The sequence below is a fragment of the Podarcis gaigeae genome (genome assembly GCF_964106915.1).
Source record: "Podarcis gaigeae genome assembly, chromosome: 8".
NCBI classification, from domain to species: domain Eukaryota; kingdom Metazoa; phylum Chordata; class Lepidosauria; order Squamata; family Lacertidae; genus Podarcis; species Podarcis gaigeae.
Genome location: NC_139684.1, coordinates 55,112,287 through 55,132,218, shown reverse-complemented (window position 1 = coordinate 55,132,218; position 19,932 = coordinate 55,112,287). Strand labels below are relative to the sequence as shown.

General features: G+C 45.7%; 1 protein-coding gene across 10 annotated transcripts in view; it reads left to right on the top strand.

Moving 5' to 3' along the window:
* Nucleotides 1–16,474: 16,474 nt before the first annotated feature.
* The window catches only part of ADGRG1 (adhesion G protein-coupled receptor G1), a 48,223-nt gene continuing 44,765 nt past the window's right edge, over nucleotides 16,475–19,932 (top strand). For 2 of the 10 annotated variants that reach the window (XM_083751430.1, XM_083751437.1), the window contains exon 1: nucleotides 16,520–16,933. The gene's annotated coding sequence lies outside the window, so the exon portion shown is untranslated. Of the gene's footprint in view, nucleotides 17,210–17,569; nucleotides 18,331–19,932 lie in introns of those variants that run through there. The other 8 variants (XM_083751438.1, XM_083751433.1, XM_083751434.1 and 5 more) reach the window with 8 other exon arrangements.

Here is a 19,932-nt window from a genome sequence, read left to right as displayed (position 1 = left end):
TCCAGGACACGCTGCAGGCCCCGCAGTGAGTACCACCCAGCATTTTGTCACCCCCCCCCCCTTAGTGGTGATACCCGGGATGGACCGCACCCACCGCACATCCTTCCTCCATCCCTGCCTTTAGTGTCATTAGCTCAGTCCTACGGAACTCTCTTCCAACAGAGATTCAGCCGGCGCCTTCTGTGTCAACTTGTAAATGCCTGCTGAAAACATTTCTATTTCATCAATCTTATGCAGGCAATTAAGACCACGTGCATCCTTCCTCAGTGGTTAACTTTCTGTTTTTAACTTTATTATGGTTTGTATGGTTTTAATCAGTCCTTTTTTTCTAAAAAAATATTTAGGGGTACTCTCATTTTGACTCAAGAAACCACCATTTTATAGTTCAAATCAGGAAAAATAAATACAGTAAATGGACAAAAGTAAAAAGATTCAAATATGTTTAGGGGTATGCGTACCCCTGCCTAACCCCGCCCCAGAAAAAGCACTAGTTTTAATGTACTGTTTTATGTTTTTATTGCTGTAAACCTCTTTGATATCTATTCATAGATTTTTATTGATATAGCAGTATACAAATACCTGATCTGTGACATTTGCGATGGGTGCTGCCTGCTGACATTCCAGATTTCCAGATTATGCGGTTTCCTCCTCCTCAACCTGCATTCTGATTCTAGGATCATTTCTCCTCCCTTCATTAAAAATGTACATTTCCTTCAGCTTTTAATTTCATGTCTGGAAAGGAATGTCAGGTTACTCCAAGGCTGACAGGACACATGCAGCCCTATCTGCCACACAAGGCATGCACACAAGCTCTCCTTGGGACTCCTCTGCTCTTGAGATGAGGGAAAGGACTAAGATCATCTTACCCATTTATGAAAGCTTGTGTTTTTTTGGTGCACAGAAGTTTCTGAGGAGGTGGGAAAGACTCCCGTCCAGGGCTACAATTCTAACTGCATTCATGCACAGGCCAGGTTGCCAGCATGAAGGGAGGAGTGGTGTAGTCAAGAGGGGGACGAGAAAACAGGAATTGTCAAGCCATGACCATCACTGCCATTGCCTTGAAGCACAATTCTTATGGGACATTGCAATGGAAAATCATGCATATTGTGAATACATTGTTGGAACCTGCAAACAAGAGAGCCCCAAAACCTTATGCAAGAAGGTTTGTGTCTGAAAACACACTTTCTGGAATCATCACTGTTCGTTGCAGGATATTCAGTAAAAGCAATGAGCATTGCCATGATGGGCTTTTCCAAGGAAGTTTCTGAAAAGGCTGTAAATGCGCTACCAAAGGTACACTATGATTTTTAAGTCAAATTGAACTGTACTTTGTTGTATTCAGGGCTTGATTATGCACTATGGCAGGTACACTGTAAACTTAGGTGCCAGCCCAATTGGAGCGCCTGTTATGGTTCATTTATCTGGAGGTCCTCAGGGTAAAAGTGTCTGTCTCTGGGAATGATTCTTCCTGTATGAAGCTCCCTCAAACTTAAGGTATGTCAAGACATCCCTGCTGAAGGTTCCATCTTACTTGAGTGTTAGATTAGCTTCCACAAGAAACAGGGCCTTTGCTGTTGCTGCCCCATCAGTCTACAAATGCCCTCTTTCAGCATAGGTGGTTTGTTAAAAAGCTCATTCTCTGCTACTTGGTTAGTTTCAGCATTACTTGATTTTTAGAAGAAGAAGAAGAGGAGGAGGAGGAGGAGGAGGAGGAGGAGGAGAGGAGGAGGAGGAGGAGAGAATATGTACATCTCTTTGAAATGTGCTGAAAATATTGTAAATAAATCATTAAAATAAATGAAATGCATTAAATCCTGCTCCCCTCACCTTTCAGAAGTCCCTACAGCTCAGAGCACTGTAGCTGTTCCATCACCACAAAACTCAGAGGCAGAGTTGATATTCCGAGCTGGACGGAAACGCAGTGTAATGTGTGTGGCCTGCCAGAGTAAAGGACAAATTATTTTGAAAGGAAAGTATTTTCAGGAAGTTGTGCACAGGGTTCTGGGAGGTAAGAGTTGCTAAGAACTTCCCTGCACTCTGATGTAGCTTTCCTTTTCCTGATGAGCTTGCTCCAGCTCTGTCAAACCATTGAATAACAGAACCACATGCCACTTCTGGAAAATTGGGATCCCAATGGGCTCTCTGCTGAATTCTGTGAAAGTGGAGGCAAGGGGGCAGCCCGGCTGATTCCTCCCTCCCCTGGTTAGAGTCATTTCTTGTGCATTCACATGATTTGTGCCCGTGACGAGATTGGGGCGCTGGTCACATGTGATCCTGTTTGCCCCTGCAAAACGTTGCTGCATTTCTGGTCAGGGCATACCTCTTTCTATTGAAATCCTATAACTTTTCACACCACAGACATTCAGTTTTTGCTGTTGTCCTGCTTTTGTTGCACTATAGCCACTCCAGACAGCAATAATGTGGTAGCATTGGAGAACAAATAATAAAGTAGAACAGAACAAAGCCACCACTGATACATTAGGATTGTGTCAAGAACATGTTGCAGAATATACCTGCAGTAAGTACTTCAGTGTGGAGGTGCTCAAAGCAGAACAAGGAGCTGCTTCTCCCTTGAGAAAGCTTGCTCTTGCATCTATGCTTTTTAGCAAATGCAGCATTGGAACCGCATATCTCCAGAAAGAATATGCATCTCCATCCTAGGAGTGAGAAATGATGGCCTTTCTGAACTGGAGAAAATAGGGAGAAAACAGTGAAGTCTCTGTTTAGACAATCTGCAGCGGGATCTTCTTCTGATCTACAGCGAAGGTCACAACATGCTACATATGAATTGAATAATCTATATTCTGCAAGAGATGAATTCAAATTGTCATATTTGCAGCAGTCATAATTGCAGCAGAGCTATTAGGAAAGAGGCTGGGTATAAATTTGGCTTACTGCTTATAGTAAAAAAAAGAAAAGAGGATTTTTATTCCCTTGATTAATGATGAACGTAATATGGTATACAGTATACAACACCAAAAGAAATAAAATTAGAATGTTAAATGATACAGGAAGCCTAAGGATCCTATCAGGTGTGAGTGTGAAAAAACATTTCTTGAAGCTGGTTCTCCTGCACCTAGGTAACCCTTTTAAAACCACTGTAGTTAAGCCCACTATAGAAGAATTGCTGATAAAATTATTGGATCTGGCTGAGATGGCAAAGTTAACATGTTTAATTAGAGAAATGTCATTACTGGCATTTGTTAAGGATGTGACATTTCATATGAACTGGTAATGAAAATGAACTGGTAATGTCAGGATTTGAATATTGAACGAATACTGGTTTATAGAAGATGGAATGGTTGGATTTTAAGTTGTTATAGCAGAAGCCACCGAAGCCACTGCCTGCTGCTTCTGGCTTTTCAGGCAAATGAAGTGTTTTGAGTCTGCTGGTAGCACTCTAGCAAAGGAAGTGGATTGAACAGGTGGCCTTGCTCTATGCAAAGAGGCCGTTCCTCTGAACTCTCCACTAGAGCAGTTATTTTTTCTCTGGAAATTGCTCCGTTTGTTTCCTCAAAGCCCTGGAGTGAATCAAAAGACAACCAACAACTCCAGGCAGAGTTAGGAGTTCAGTTCTTAAGGGGAGGAATTGGATGGGCACCAGGGTTAGGCAAATCTGTCAAGTTCGCTTTTTTTAAAAAAAATCCTCATAGGAATTCTTCAGCATTTTAGTTCAAATTTCTTCCAATAAATGTATTAAAATGCATAGCATAGCATATAGGGCTGCCATACATCTGGATTTTCGCAGACATTATTGGGATCTCAAAGGCGAAATTGACGTCCTGGAAGAATTTCTGAAAGGCGGCGCTTTGTCCTGGATCTTAGGCAAGTCAATAGAAAAACCACAGGGTGTTTTTTTTCATTTTTGTAAGAGAAAGCTCAACAACTTTCAGGGTATCCTGGTATTTACTTTTTGAAATATTGCAACACTAGTATAGTAACAAACAAAATCAATACCCGCCCCAATAGTTTAAAAGGCCATACTGTAGATTAATTGGCCAAAGGCCTGGGGGAAGAGAAAGGCTTTTGCCTGGTGCATAAAGATTTGAAATGAAGGCACCAGGTGAGTCTCCCTGGGGAGAGCATTACACAAGCAGGGAGCCACCACAGAAAAGGCCCATTCTCATGTTGCTGCCCTGCACACCTCCCGTGGAGAAGGCACATGAAGAAGGGCCTCAGATTATGATTGAGGGTCAGCTCATAAAGTATTGTGGTCCTCAGCCATTTGATATGCACATTTTTGTAAGCGATTTCTCTCAGTACGATGAAATGTCGTGTGCTACTTTTCACTAGCATATTTACACTTACCCACTAATATGCATTTTCGTATACACTGTTCAGTTTGAGAACTGCATTGCAAAATTCACATGTGTGAATTTTGACGGATGACTACATTTGGATCTTGCATTGTTTTGGAAAGTGTGAATTTGATTGATTTGACCTCCAATGTGAACTGAATCAAATTTCTCCCCCCATCCCTAGCCTCACATACCTGAAAGACTGAGTACTCTCATATAGACCAAACTGGGAGGTAGAGAGCCTCTACTGCCCCCAGAGGCTGGAGGGTGGTTATCCATAGCAGAGACTTCTAACTGGTGGCCCCCCAAGCTCTGCAACTCTCTCCCTCTGGATGTGAGTCTGAAGAGCATGTGCCTTTCCACCCATGCATTTAGGGACTGGTGAATGTGAGTTTGTTCTTTTGTGTATCTAAGGCTGCATTGTTTTGTCTGAATAGAGATTTATGCTTTTAAGTTTTGTATTCTTATTCTTACTGCACCCTTTTGTGTAGGGCAGGTAACAAGCCACATTCTGCAGTGGAGATTGTGGTAGCAATGGTGAATTACTGTTTACGTATCTGAGCTCTCTAGAACAGTGTTTCCCAACCTTGGGCCTCCAGCTGTTTTTGAACTACAATTCCCATCATCCCTGACCACTGGTCTTGCTAGCTAGGGATGATGGGAGTTGTAGTCCAAAAACAGCTGGAGGCCCAAGGTTGGGAAACACTGCTCTAGGACACCCGATTCTGGATGCAATGCTGAAATCCGTCTCCTGAGAGTTGGCAGCAACCCTTCCCATTTCAAAAGGCTAAGAACATAAAACACTTGTATTTACCTTCCTCAGACAGCTATAGCCTTAGTTCCCTTTTCTTCTAGACTGACTTCTCCACAAACCTGTTTCTGAGCACCATTATGCCCTTCCTCAGCCTCATTGCCTGTCGTTTCAAAATATTTAACTTCCCAGTTCCTTTCAGACAAGCTGAGTCGCTTTACATTTCCCAGCACCCCTTCCCTGGGGGGGGGGGAGTCCCTGACCCTTCTCAGGGCTCATCTCTAATGTTGCTTAATGTGGGTGGTGAGCTTCCTGCACCTCCATTGATTCTCTGTTGTCCATATGAAGTCCTCCTCCAAATCACCACATTCCCATGTTTCTAGTTCCTTTTCCAAGTATCCCTGGTATTAGGCAATCCAGATTGAGGGAGGGGAAAGTGTGGGAAGGCAGGGATTTGGGGGAGAACACCATATTGTTTTGTGCCACCCCAATTTCCAAGCGATGAGAGACCCCTGGGGTTCCAGGCACTGGCCCCGGTTCAGGTTCCTTGGAATGAAGGTCAGCCGAGACTGTGGTGTCTTTAGGACAGATGGTTTTATTCACAAATATACACAACCTGAGCATAAGATGGAGGGGCTCACAGCATTAACAACCCAGCAGATCTTGCTTCCCCATCAGTCACAGCTTTGGATCCAGCACAGATCAAGCATGGCTCTATGTCTCCAGCTTCTAGCCTGCTTCCAGCTCACACACCACACTGGCTATTGTTCTCCTACCTAGCAGTTAGGTGTTGGGGTTGAGGAAAGGCCCATCCAATAGCCTAGTGGACACCATCACTTAGCTATAGCTCGTGCACCCTAATTTGTTATTTTGCGGTTGCTTTTTTTGAGGAAATGCAACCTTTCCCCACCCCTGCAGAGCAAGCCCATCAGATTGATTTAGGGCAGCAGCAAATTAATGTAGGCTACCTCACTGCCCCAGACTCTACAGCTTTTGGAGCATTTTCTTTTGCCTTCTGGTGCAAAATCAACCTTCACCCTCACTTCCTTGCTTTCCTTCCCTCATAATTCCCACAGACTGTGTGTGTGTGTGTGTGTGTGTGTGTGTGTGTGTAATGGGGGTATCCCTGACAGCCCCCTCCCTTCCACAGGCCAGCCTGTGCCCCTCCCTTCCAAGTCAAAGTGCATTGTCCCCAAGGCCAGTCAAGTTATTTTGGCCAGAATAACCTTCCCCTCCCATGGCTTCTTTGGGCAGGATATAAATTCAGTTATTAGCCTTGCACTCAAAGGCCCATTCCCAGTTTTCATTTTAACAGCCTGATATAGTTGGGGGAAAGGCATTTCACTGCAGCTATGAAACAACTGGGAGTCAGAAACTCTTGCTGATCTTGCTGATCTACTGCAAATTGGTCCACTTACTGCTCACCCCTCAAGCATGGTGAAGCTTAAGGCTGTCTGCAAACCCATTTACTTGGGGTGTAAAAGCTGCATTGGACAAAGTGAGACTTACTTCCCAGTCCACATATGTAAGACTGGGCTGTAGGATTGGCAGCCCCACTACTTGGCTGTGTAGGTTAGCAACCAGCAGATCTGCAAGGCGGAATGAGGAAGACAAGTTCAGATGTGGTGCTGGTGTAAACAGAACCATCAAAGTCAGATGGGTCTGCAGGCTACACCATGCTTGGTTTTGGCCCACAGAGATTTCAAGGCTGAATAGGGGAGCTTTTCTCAGCTGGAAGGCTGGACAGCAACCTCATGCCAGCTCATGGTTGCTAGGAACCAGAGACAAAGGAAGGGGACACAAGGCATCTTTGTTGGTTCCCCTATTCTTGAGGCATCCGGGTAGACCCACAGAGCTTGCTCAGAACTGAATGCAGAGCAGCAACACGTCAGACAGAGATTTCCAGAAAAACCTCAGAGCCTAATGCAAAAACACACAAATACCGCTGACAGGCAAAAAAAGGGAAAATGTCTATTTTTGATGCAGAACAGGCTCACGCTTTTAAGAACAGGTTTTGCTTATTGAGTTTTCAGACATAACAACATACAAGCAGAAGAAACGGTAAGGAAACAAAGAATAGCAACTATTTGGGGAATAGCAACAATATTGCAGTCAGGATAAAACAGAGCAAAAGGTTTGGTACACTTTTGCAGACATTGTAATGAAAGAGTCCATGAAGGGGCGTTTCACTTCCAAAATGTCCCTTGATGTACTTTGTTTCATTACTATGTCTGCAAAAGTGTACCAATATCATATCAAGTGCACCAATATCAACATATCAGTAAGGCAGCCTCACAGTACACAGAGACCTGTGTCGTTGGGGCTTCTGCCACACTCTGTTTTTATTGATAAAGGATATAATCAGAAACCATACAATGTTTGGATCTAGGTTTGATTCTGCTATCCCTGCATGGATTTTTCCTAATTTCCCCAGGTGGCGTAATTTATTTTTAGATGTCCATATGAGTCAACTTCCCCCCTGCTTTGTGCCTGTGGTCTGCCAGGGAGCAGGCTGTTGATGCCAGGAGACAGGCAAAGAACATGCCACCTGCTAGCATTTGCTGCCTGAGTAGCGGTGAATCTAAGGAGCCCAATGCACTTGTGGCTGTGGGTGTATCATAACATGCGTGGCTAACATATACAAGAATACTTAAGGTGGGTTTCTCTTGAGATATCACTTCCTACCCTGCCTTTGCCAAGACTCCAGTTATGTTCAGGTGGGGGGAGACATCAGCTGGGATTGAGTCACAGGGAGGAATCCCTTCACCTGCCTGTGGATTCTATCCTGCACAATAGTGGCTGGTGCCTGCTGAGACTGGCAGAACAGAAGACAGGGTGCCAGGGAGAGCTACTTGCTAACCACAGGGTTGGCCCAGGAAGCTTTGCTACATGAGGGAAACTCCTGCTGCTACCTCGTGTTCTCTGCCTCCTCCTGGAGACAGTCTTGCAAAGCCCTAACTTGCTGAAGACAGTGAAAGGGAGAAAAGGGGGCAGGCAGCTGTCTTTGTTTGCAGTATCCAATGCTGAATAATTGCTGAAGCTAAGCCAGAGATGAGAGTACCTGGGCCATAGTTCAAATTCTTTCATTTATAGCTGTTTGAGTTGCCATCTCTATGGTTCTCAGGGTCTTTTCAGTGATGACCCCAAAATTATGAAATGCTTGGGGAAACGGCAGATGTCTTGTTTTAATTTTTTTGTGTGTGTTTTCTTGGTTTGTTTTTTTAAAAAAGTTGCTGCTGAATCCTAACCATGTCTGCTCAGAAGTACGCCCTATTAAACTCAATGGTTATTTTTGCTGAATATACTCATCAGACCTGGGTTATATTTCTGCCTTGTTTCTGCCTTCCAATTTGTGTCTCACGTGACCGGACGGTGCTAGCCATGATCCTTGTGACATCAATGTGGTTCTGAGGTCGTTAGAGCTATGGTTTCGGTTCTGCTGCTATGGTTTTGGCAATGTCTACTCAGGGAGATGCTTTGTAGCTCTGCTTGAATGTTGGTCTCTATGCTCTGTCTACTATGACAAGAACATGAAAGTATAAGAATAGCTGGCAGGATCAGGCCAATGGCCCATCTAGTCCAGCATTCTGGTCTCACAGTACCTGTGGGAAACCAGCAAGCAGGACCTGAGCACAGGAGCAATCTCGTCTTCTGCAGCTTCCAGCAACTGTGAAGGCAGAGCACAGCTATCATGGTTAGTAACAGGTTGATGAGTTGACAATGAATGCACATATCCAAGTTGGTTTCCACAAACAACAGGTGTTTCTGAACTAGACTGGATTAGACTCCAGGTGGGGACAAATAAGGCTGTTATTCCATGAAATGAAATAAAAATCTGGCCTAGCCTTCGCCCACCAACCCAGCTTTGTGTGCACGTGAAGCATTAAATTATGCAAGGCCCCACCTGCACTCTGAAGTACCCAGATATAGGACTGGATCCAACTAGCCCCACTGAAATTAATGAACCTAACCGAGGCCACATGCACACCACACATATAAAACACTACAATACTACTTTAAACAGTCGTGCTTCCCAAAGAATTATGGGAGCTACAGTCTGTGAAGGGTGCTGAGACTTGTGAGGAGACCTCTATTGCCCTCACTGAGCTACCATTCTCAGAGTGGTTCAACAATCAAGCCCTCTCCTTCCCAGGGAACTCTTGGAATTGTGTCTCTGTGAGGGGAATAGGGACAACTCATAGCACCCTTAACAAACTAAACTTCCCAATATTTTCTGGGGGAAGTCATGTCTGTTTAAAGTGGTCTCATGGCGCTTTAAAGGTATGGTGTGAATGGGGCCTTGGCCATGCTCATTAATTCCAATGGGGCTACTCTAAGTAGGACTAGCATTGGATACAACCCATAGCTTTTGACCTTGAAGGGGAATTAAGCCTGCAAGTCAAGCCAGACATGCAGTTTCCAGGGTAAGGTCCGAAGGACCATGAAACCACTGCCTAGCTGATGGGTCTGGTCAACATCTGTAAGTGCATCTGCTTATGCCATTGATAGCCTTCTGCTTCAGGAGTAAGCTGAAATAAATCTCTTTTAAACCTGGAAGTGAGAGCTGGACCATAAAGAAGGCTGATCGCCGAAGAATTGATGCTTTTGAATTATGGTGCTGGAGGAGACTCTTGAGAGTCCCATGGACTGCAAGAAGATCAAACCTCTCCGTTCTTAAGGAAATCAACCTTGAGTGCTCACTGGAAGGACAGATCGTGAAGCTGAGGCTCCAATACTTTGGCCATCTCATGAGAAGAGAAGACTCCCTGGAAAAGACCCTGATGTCGGGAAAGATGGAGGGCACAAGGAGAAGGGGACGACAGAGATGGTTGGACAGTGTTCTTGAAGCTACCAACATGAGTTTGACCAAACTGTGGGAAGCAGTGGAAGACAGGAGTGCCTGGTGTGCTCTGGTCCATGGGGTCATGAAGAGTCGGACACGACTAAATGATTAAACAACAACAAGTTGGTGGCCATCACTACAGCTTACGGTAGCGAATTACAGGGTTTAATAAGCATAGGTAGTAAAGCCACTATGCGGTCAACATACTGCTCAGTACATTTCCAGTACAGTAACTGCAGAGTTTTGACAAATGTGCAAATTCATGCAAGCAGTTTTCATGCGCAACTTACATCAGTGTATGCACTTGAACCTAACATATACTTTCTCTTTTTGTACACATCATTTGGTTGGAGAACAGCATTACAAAATTCAGGGAAGTGCAGATTTCTAAGGAGAGCTGCATTTAGTTCAACAAGTGCAAATCAGGTAGTTTCACATCCACCGTCCCTGCATAGCACCCACAGACATAAGTTACTCAACTGACAACTCTTTTGTCTTCAGACCAGATCTTCCCATTATTTCCTCATTAAGAGTGACAGATGCTCATGGGAGAAAGTCCGTACTTCAATGGTGCAATGATTTGGTATCTTGTTCTCTTTCTCTTTCTCTCCTCCTTCCTCCCCTCTCATCCTTTCCCATGGAAAAAGAAGAACCAAAGACAGAAGTTTGCACTCATTCAAGCTCAGGTCTTTGTGGGGAAAATGTGATGCATTTGGCAGCATGCTTTAAAATGGTTTTTGGAAAGAATACTTCCTGCACAGGGAAGGGAAAAAAATAAGCTGCCCCATATTAAACAAGCTGTACCTGCACTGTATGCAGATAGTGAGGGGAGAGCAAAACCTGAGATGAGAATGGAGGACAACAACCCTGTAATGTAGGCCAGGCTTATGTCTGCCACACTGTAGGGCGGCTGGAGATGTAAAATAATGCCTTATGACAGGGTCCAGCAAACTTTTTCAGCAGGGGGCCGGTCCACTGTCCCTCAGACCCTCTGGGGGGCCGGACGATATTTTTTTGGGGGGTGGGGAAATGAACGAATTCCTATGCCCCACAAATAACCCAGAGATGCATTTTAAATAAAAGGACACATTCTATTAATGTAAAAACATGCTGATTCCCGGACTGTCCGCAGGCCAGATTTAGAAGGTGATTGGGCCGGATCCAGCCCCCGGGCCTTAGTTTGCCTACCCATGGCTTATGACAACCTTGCAGTGCAGTTCACTCTTATTATCCCATATATTGTAGTGGTGACAGGGGGAGGAGGGAGGGCTAGAGCTGAGGGAGAGTGACTCATAATGACAACCACGTAATGTGCTGCAGTACAGACCACCATTAACAACCCCCATATTGCAGGTGGCATGTGTGAAGCATCTTACACATGAGTCCATCTAGCTCAGGATTGTCTACACTGACTGGCAGCAGCTCTCCAGGGTTTCAAGCCAGGGTCTCCCCAAGGCTTACCCGGAGATGCCACAGGGGCCATCAGCATGTATAGCAGCTGCTTGGTGGGATGGGGCAGAAAATGAGAAACAGTGGCTTGTGGTGGTGGCTAGGGTTGGTGGCAAAATTCAAATTGGTTTGCTTTTAAAGGCAAACATACTGAAACACAACCACAGCAACAGCCCTCCTCCAAACAACACCTCAGCCCAAGAGTGTGTTCAGCAGCCTCAGCTTTTGTAGTTGGAGTCAGTCACCTCCCAAGTCAGGTGGAAAAAGACCTGCAAGGCAGGGAACACGTCTTCCAGGACTCGCAGCCAAGATTCTCTTGCAGGTCAAGGCTGCCCATTGAGGGAGCCTCATTTGAGCAATGTCAGAGACGGCAGTGGCAATGATGCAGCTATTTGGCTCCTCCTTCCTCTGGTCCCTGGCACAGTTGCTCCCCTTGATCTCTCTCCATGTGGACTTGACCCTCAAGCATTGTAATCAGAGGCACAAAGGTCCAATTGTACCCAGAGTGGACATGAAAAGCCATCATGTTGCATTCGTCAGTCTGTTTCCACATTAGGCCATCTGTTCAAAGGAAGATGCATTATCCACGGTCAAGCTCCATTTCTGGGTGGGGATGTGTGTGTTCTTTCGGTCATGTTCCTTCAGCCGCCGTGTTCGCCAAATCTGGCCTCAAGAAATCTTAGCAGGGAGTGGTTCTTTTTTCCCGTGGGAACAGAAGCATTAAGTTGGCACTAAGCAAGCAGCACTGCCAGACCTCAGCTCGAGGTGGGCAGGTGTGGGGACTCCCTGGTCCTGAATGGGGTAACTGTGCCCCTGAAGGACCAGGTGCACAGTCTGGGAGTCATTTTGGACTCACAGGTGTCCATGGAGACACAGATCAATTCTGTGTCCAGGGCAGCTGTTTATCAGCTCCAGCTGGTACACAGGTTGAGACCCTACCTGCCCGCAGACTGTCTCGCCAGAGTGGTGCATGCTCTAGTTATCTCTCGCTTGGACTACTGCAATGCACTCTATGTGGGGCTACCATTGAAGGTGACCCGGAAACTACAACTAATCCAGAATACGGCAGCTAGACTGGTGACTGGGAGCGGCTGCCAAGACCTACATTGGCTCCCAGTATGTTTCCGAGCACAATTCTAAGTGTTGGTGCTGACCTTTAAAGCCCTAAATGGCCTCGGTCCAGTGTACCTGAAGGAGCGTCTCCACCCCCATTGTTCTGCCTGGACACTGAGGTCCAGCACCGAGGGCCTTCTGGTGGTTCCCTCACTGCAAAAAGCCAAGTTACAGGGAAACAGGCAGAGGGCCTTCTTGGTAGTGGCGTCCACCCTGTGGAATGCCCTCCCACCGGATGTCAAAAAGAAAAACAACTACCAGACTTTTAGAAGACATCTGAAGGCAGCCCTGTTTAGGGAAGCTTTTAATGTTTAATAGACTATTGTATTTTAATATTCTGTTGGAAGCCGCCCAGAGTGGCTGGGGAAACCGAGCCAGATGGGCGGAGTATAAATAATAAATAATTATGATGATGATGGGGGGGATTTATTCTGTATTTTGTGTTTTTATACTGTAAACAGACCCATGATCTTCAGATGAAGGGAAGTAAATAAATTTTAACAACAACAACATATGGGATGAAGTCTCCTTAGTGCTAGAACCCCACACTTTTACTTGTGTTCTTCTGTAAAACGGCATGTGTATTGATGTGACAATTTCAAAATGCTTTCCAGCTTCCTGGAGTATTTTTGCCCCATTGAAATGATCTTTTTAATGCTGATAACGCCTCTGGTTTGCCTTAATGGAGGGCCAGAGAAGTGTGTGTGTGTGTGTGTGTGTGTTGTAGAAGCTAGCCTGCTGCAAAAAGGTAAAAAGGCACATCTATTGCTCCACCCATTTTTGCCTCTGGCACTGCCACCCACTGGCATGTGGCCCTGGGAGGTTGCTCTGGACTGGGAATCTAGCCTTCAGGCTGAAAAAGGTCCCCAGGCCCTGCTTTGGAAATGAAAAGGTGAGGTTTTTGGTGTAGAGTTCACATTTGGTGCTTGGCTCCGTGGAGAACCACCTGCTCTGCTGCTGGTGGGAAAACTCACAGCAACCTCCAAAGACTGTTGAGGCAAACTGTGTGGCTTCAGGCAACAGGCACTTGCAGGTGTGATATCAAAGGCTGTTCAGTAGACCAGTGTGAGCAACTCAAACAGGCATCCTGCAAAACAGCTGCACTGAAGGCCCCAGGCCCCCAACTGTAAAACAGTGGAACCCTACACATGCATTTTGGGAAGCATGTCCCATTGAGTTTAATAATAATACTAATAATAAATTTTATATCTATCTATCTATCTATCTATCTATCTATCGATCGATCGATAGATAGATGGATATAGATATATATAAAATTTAGTGGGTCTTATTCACAGATGACTTGGTATAGGATTGTAACCTCCTCATATCTTACTGCATTTGCTTGCTTTCATCTTTGCCAGCAAGAGTTGAAATCTGTAGTGCCAACCTGGTGCCCTCCAGATGTTTTGGACTGTCCCATCAGCATCTGTAGGGACACCAGGTTGGCGAAGGCTGATCTAGCAGAGTCACTTGTTAGAAGGATTAAGAATATGAGAAGTCCCTCCGTATTAGCTACTGTAAGAATCTGGTGTGAAATTGAAAGCAGGATATATGTGGGTCTATTGCCTTTAACTTCCCCATTTTATAATGAATTTCTAAATCTGGAATCAACAATAATGGCAAATTTCCAGCAACGGCAAAATATTGGTTTAGAAAGCATAAAAATGATTCCACAGGGTCAAGTCATGGAGAAAAGGAAGCTTCCACTCTTCCAATATTTTCAAAATAGAGGTACAGCCTCCTCTCTTACACAAATATATGGGGAGGTCAGGAAAGTGAACAAATAGTTACCGCAAACTTGGATACATATCTGAGAAAATGGGTGTGAGATCTGGATCAAAGAATAACCAGGAAACAATGGACTTGGATTTGGGACAAGTTCCATTCTAATATAATCTCAGCAGACCTAAATGGCATTTAATGCCTTATAAACTGAATTGGATAAATGTTGGAGATGTGGTTTAAATAAAGCAGAGTGCATACATATCTTTTGGAATTGTTCTCCAATAGAGATATTCTAGAAACCCATTTAGGCTTGGATATGTTAGGATATCATATACCCCTGGAACCTAAAATATTTCTGCTTGGTTATCTAAAAGTCATTATTCTGGAAAATTATCAATAAATAGTGTTCAACCTTATAACTACTGCTAATATTATAATAGCTAAAAATGGGTGGAGCATATCTCCTACTACAACTGAATGGATTGAGAAAATTTAGTTCACAATAACTACGATTAAACTAATTTATTATAAAATATACATATAAGCTAGCCTAATAGGTTTATGGAAAAACGGGTATTTTTGTAGTATTTTGAAACAAGAAGATCAGTGATAATGTCCAAAGTTATGCTGCTTTCAACCAGCTGTAACAGTATTTCTTTATGCTCTTTATCTTTCATTTATTTTATTATACGGACACGGGTGGCGTTGTGGTCTAAACCACTGAGCCTAGGGCTTGCTGATTATAAGGTCGCGATTCGAATCCCCGCAACAGGGTGAGCTCCCGTTGCTTGGTCCCTGCTCCTGCCAACCTAGCAGTTCAAAAGCACGCCAAAGTGCAAGTAGATAAATAGGTACCGCTCCAGCAGGAAGGTAAACGGCATTTCTGTACGCTGCTCTGGTTCGCCAGAAGCGGCTTAGTCATGCTGGCCACATGACCCGGAAGCTGTACACCGGCTCCCTCAGCCAATAAAGCGAGATGAGCGCCACAACCCCAGAGTCGTCTGCGACTGGACCTAATGGTCAGGGGTCCCTTCACCTTTACTATTTTGTTCATTAATACAATAAAATCCTGCTGAAACAGGTCATCTAGTCCAGCATCCTATTCTCATAGTGGCCAGCCAGATTTCTATGGGAAGCCTGCAAGCAGGACACATGGACCACACAGAGAGAAATCTCCTACTCACAATCCCTTAACAGCTGGTTTTCAAAGGCACACCGCCTCCGATATTCGCCTTCCATAAATTTGTCTAATTCCCTTTTAAAGTTGTCCAGTTTGTTGGTTGCTGCTACATCTGGGTAACTGTTTGAAGACGTACTTAGTTGTGTCTGTCTTGATTCTCTCACCATTCAGCTTCTTTGGGGTTTATCCCTTGACTAATCTAAAAAACTCCTCAAACATTGCCACCTTATATTGGTAATTACTGAGTCCTCACAACCACAGGACAAAACCAAAACATTCTCACCTTAATCTATTCAGAACAATTGCATCAATTAAAGAGGTGTCTCCAGTCATACAGGCAGCAGGTTGGTTTTTTATATATATACTCAATGTATTGATGTTTTTAATATGAGTACTTGTCAAATCATTTTAGAGAAGGAATCCTCTCTCAGATAATTTTTATGTTGCTAGTTAGGCATCACATGTACTTGAGAAACCATGCTTCCCTCCCCTATCAGAAATGTAGGGTTTTTTCCCCCCACATACAGTTTTATTCATATTGAAACAAGTCATTAGTTTTTTTTAAAAAAAAAATCCCTCACATAATTCATTAAATATGTGTGTTCTCTGAAAGTGGGTCATTCCCCTGCTTTGCTTAACCCCTTCTCCCTCTGTCTTGTCTTTCTTCACTGTAGAAATTAAAATTGTAAACTCTTTGGGGCAGGGACCTGCCTGTTTGGGGTGAGGTTGTTTATGAAACTTTGCAAAGTGCTTTGTTCACTGATTGAGCAAGGAATGCATTAAACGTACCAGCCAGCCAAGGAAACTTTGCAAAGTGCTTTGTTCACTGATTGAGCAAGGAATGCATTAAACGTACCAGCCAGCCCACAAGATCTCTTGGGCAGATCTTGCAGAAAGAAACCTTATCCCTGTTGTGCGACGGGGAGGGAAATGCACTCTGCACATGCTTTGGGAGCATGGATCTATTCTCATTTAAAGCACGGGGCCGTTGTCAGTCTGCACTGAACATGCCTTGCGTTGGCTGAGCATCGAACATGAATTTATTCCCACTAGATGCGTGGGAGGGCGGAGAACGCAGCGCACCCTGCCCTGGTTCCAGAGCAATTCACATTGATTCTTACATTCAAGGAGTCGGAGGGCTGACAGAGCCAGCATCCGGGGGTCATTTTAGATCCTGTAATCTTACAGGGAAAGGGAGTGGGGGCTCTTCCCTTCCTCCAGCACTTGAGGGCCTCCTCTCTCAATCTCTTTTCGTGAAGCTCCCAAACCCTGCTGGCCCCACTGCACTCTGCACATGCTCGGCATTCGGAGCTCTCCTTTCGCAAGTCTGAAAAAGCCCGATCAGTGACGAGCGAACACGTGCGGGGATCGAGTGCCCCCGGAGGGGGAAACACCCACCCAGACGCCGCCGCTGCCACCTCCGCGGCCGCCGACGAGTCATCCTTTCCCCGGCAGCGAGGGACCTTGTTCCACTCCCTGCAGACGAGAAGAAGCGCGTAAGAGGAAAGTCCAGCCCCGGGACGCGCGGAGAAGCAGCAGCAGCCCTAGCGCAAGGAGACGCGCCAGAGCAGGTGGGCCGCGGCTGCTGGAGACGCCTCTCTCTCTCTCCGAAGGGGCGGGCAGGCGGGCGGCTTCCCCACGCCGAAGAGCGCCGCGCCCAGCGTCTCTTCCGCCTCCTCCGTGCACCCTTTGCTAGGCGCGTCGCTGGCGGGCAGCAGGTGAGCCGGGGAAAGGGGGCGCGCGCTTGACGTCGGGGACGGGCTGTGTGCGCGCTTACTCGCTGGGGTTCCGCGCTCGCCTTCTGTCAGGCTTAGGATCGGGCTGCCCGGTGCATCTGTTTCAGTGGGGTAAGTGCGCGCGAGCCCCTGTTTACAGGACGCTAATTGCGTGCATTGCAGTTAATTATTCTCAAACACCCCCCCCCCCTTTAAATGGAAATGGCAATCGCGGAGCAAACCGAGCAGGGGAGGGGCGGTTTGGCGTGCTTGGTTCGCCCCCACCCCACGGCACCGCTGTGCTTTGCAGCCGAAGGGAAGCCTTCAAATCCCGGTGGAAACGGAGAAAGGGGGGTGGGTGGCATGTTGAATTTCTCTCCAGGTCACACCCACCTTGCCCTTGCCCGTGCTTGCATAAGAAAAGCCGTTCAGTTTAATTGCACGCAGCCGTGTAATGATTAAGCCGTGCCCAGTCTGTTTTGATCCCAGAGCACCTTTCGCCAGGCGAAACCTGGGGAATTGTTCTCTAGGAGGCTGCGCTATGCTTTGAGCAGCCTGATCCTGTGCTTATTGTCTTGGGTTCCGTCGGGTTTGATCCCCAAGTCAGCGTGGATTAGGATGGCAGCCTCGCCCCTGAGACCGTAAAGTCGCTGGGATTTGGGTTCCTCCGATTAAGGGTGGCAGGCATCTTGGAATGTCGTGGGAAGGATCCAACCAAAGTAGGGCTTTGAAAGCCTCTTTTGGGAGTTGAAGAGGTGTGAGTGTTTTAAACGTTGAAGTCCTAGGCATGCTTTGGTTCATAGAATTATATAGAGTTGGAAAGGGACTCCCAAAGGACATCTAGTCCAACCCACTGCAATGCAGGAATCACAGCTCAAGAAGCCCTGACAGATGGCCAGCCAACCTTGGAAAATGTCCAGTGAAGGAGAGTTCACCTTTTGAGGGAGTCTGTTTTGCTGTCAAACAGCTCTTACCACCAGACAGTTCTTCCCATTGTTGGGAGTCTGCCACACTGAATACTCTGGGGATTATTGCAGAGTGAAAATGCATAGGATTATGGTGCATTTCTCACCCTTCAAAAAGAAATGTCGTTTCAAAATGTTTAAATACTTGGGGTGGACCATGTCCTTATCAGTATTCACCAGCCAGACAACGAATGCAAACTGGTTTCCATAGCTACACTAGGGAAGGACCAATCACGTTGTGATGTGGTGGTCAGAACAGGAACTCATTCATGCCTCAGCCTAAAGACTGTAAGTAGCCTCATGGCCAATTTCATTGTGAAATCTGTAGTCTATTTTTATATTTTAGTGGGTATGTTAGGGACTTTCTTTTCTTCGTTTTATACAGTTGCGGCATCTCCTGTTTTGTACCGTTCTAATCCTTTGTAAACTGCTTTGGGTCTTTTTAACAACAGCAGCAGCAGCAAATTAATTGGGATTCAAACAAATAGTAATAATTTAAGACAGCCCTCAAGGTGGAGCAGGGTGAAATTCTAAATAGATAAGTAAAATAAATGGGGGTGGGAACCTGAATAGGTTCAGTCCTATGGAGGTAGTTGCTTCAATTTCAGCTCAGAACTGCTCTTTGTTTGGGTGTGTGAGAAGCCAGTCATGGCATTATGAAGCAGGGAGACGAAAGGACCCCCCCACGGACCCCCCTCAATGTACACACTTGCTCTCCTCAGTTGATTAATGCAAAATTCATGTGTGTGAGTCCCCCCCCCCCACTCCAATTTTCAATTCTTAATCACAATCCCCACTGGGCTCATAACCTGCATTGTGCAGCTGAGGTCCGGGCGTTCTCCGCCAAAGCGCCGGCAATTGTTCATACGGTGCCGGGAAGTGAGCTAAAGAGAGATATTTGACTGTTTTACTTTAGCACTGGGGAAAGTGACTGATGAGATGCGTAATAAAGGGAGACTAAATGGGGGGGTGTGGCGGGGGGGGGGAGAGGTAGGAAGACCCTGAATCCAGATCAGAGACTCTGGGTAACCGATTGCTACAGTTACAGGTAGGTAGCCGTGTTGGTCTGCCGTAGTCAAAACAAATTTAAAAAAATCCTTCCAGTAGCACCTTAGAGACCAATTAAGTTTGTTATTGGTATGAGCTTTCGTGTGCATGCACACTTCTTCAGATACCATGCACACGAAAGCTCATACCGATAGCAAACTTAGTTGGTCTCTAAGGCACTACTGGAAGGAATTGCTGCAGTATATGCCTCCCAAAGGACACCCCCCCCCCCCAATCTGGTGGTTTATCCAACATGTAACATTTGCTGTGCTGGGCTGTGTTTGCTTCTTACATTCAAAATATGTACTGTATTTTTCGCTCTATAAGACACACTTTTTCCCTCCTAAAAAGTAAGAGGAAATGTGTGTGCATCTTATGGAGCAAATGCAGGCTGCACAGCTATCCCAGAAACCAGAGCAGCAAGAGGGATCGCTGCGCAACGATCCCACTTGTGGTTCTAGCTTCGCCGTGCGAAGCCTCTTCAGGGCAGGGGGAGCCTTCATCCTGCTGCCCTGAAGAGGCTTCCCGCGGCTATCCCAGAAGCCAGAACAGTGAGAGGGATCAATCCCTCTTGCTGTTCTGGCTTCTGGGATTCAGAATATTTTTTTTCTTATTTTCCTCCTCCAAAAAATAGGTGCGTCTTATGGTCTGCTGCTTCTTATAGAGCGAAAAATACGGTATCTTGGGAACTGTAGTTTACCCTTCACACAGTTGCAGTTCCCAGTGCCCTTCGCAAACTGCAGCTCCCAAGATTCTTTGGGGGAAATCATGTGCTTTAAATGTATGTTGTGCGTGCAGCCTTAGATATATAGTACAGTAATTTGCAAAATCAGAATTGCAGAG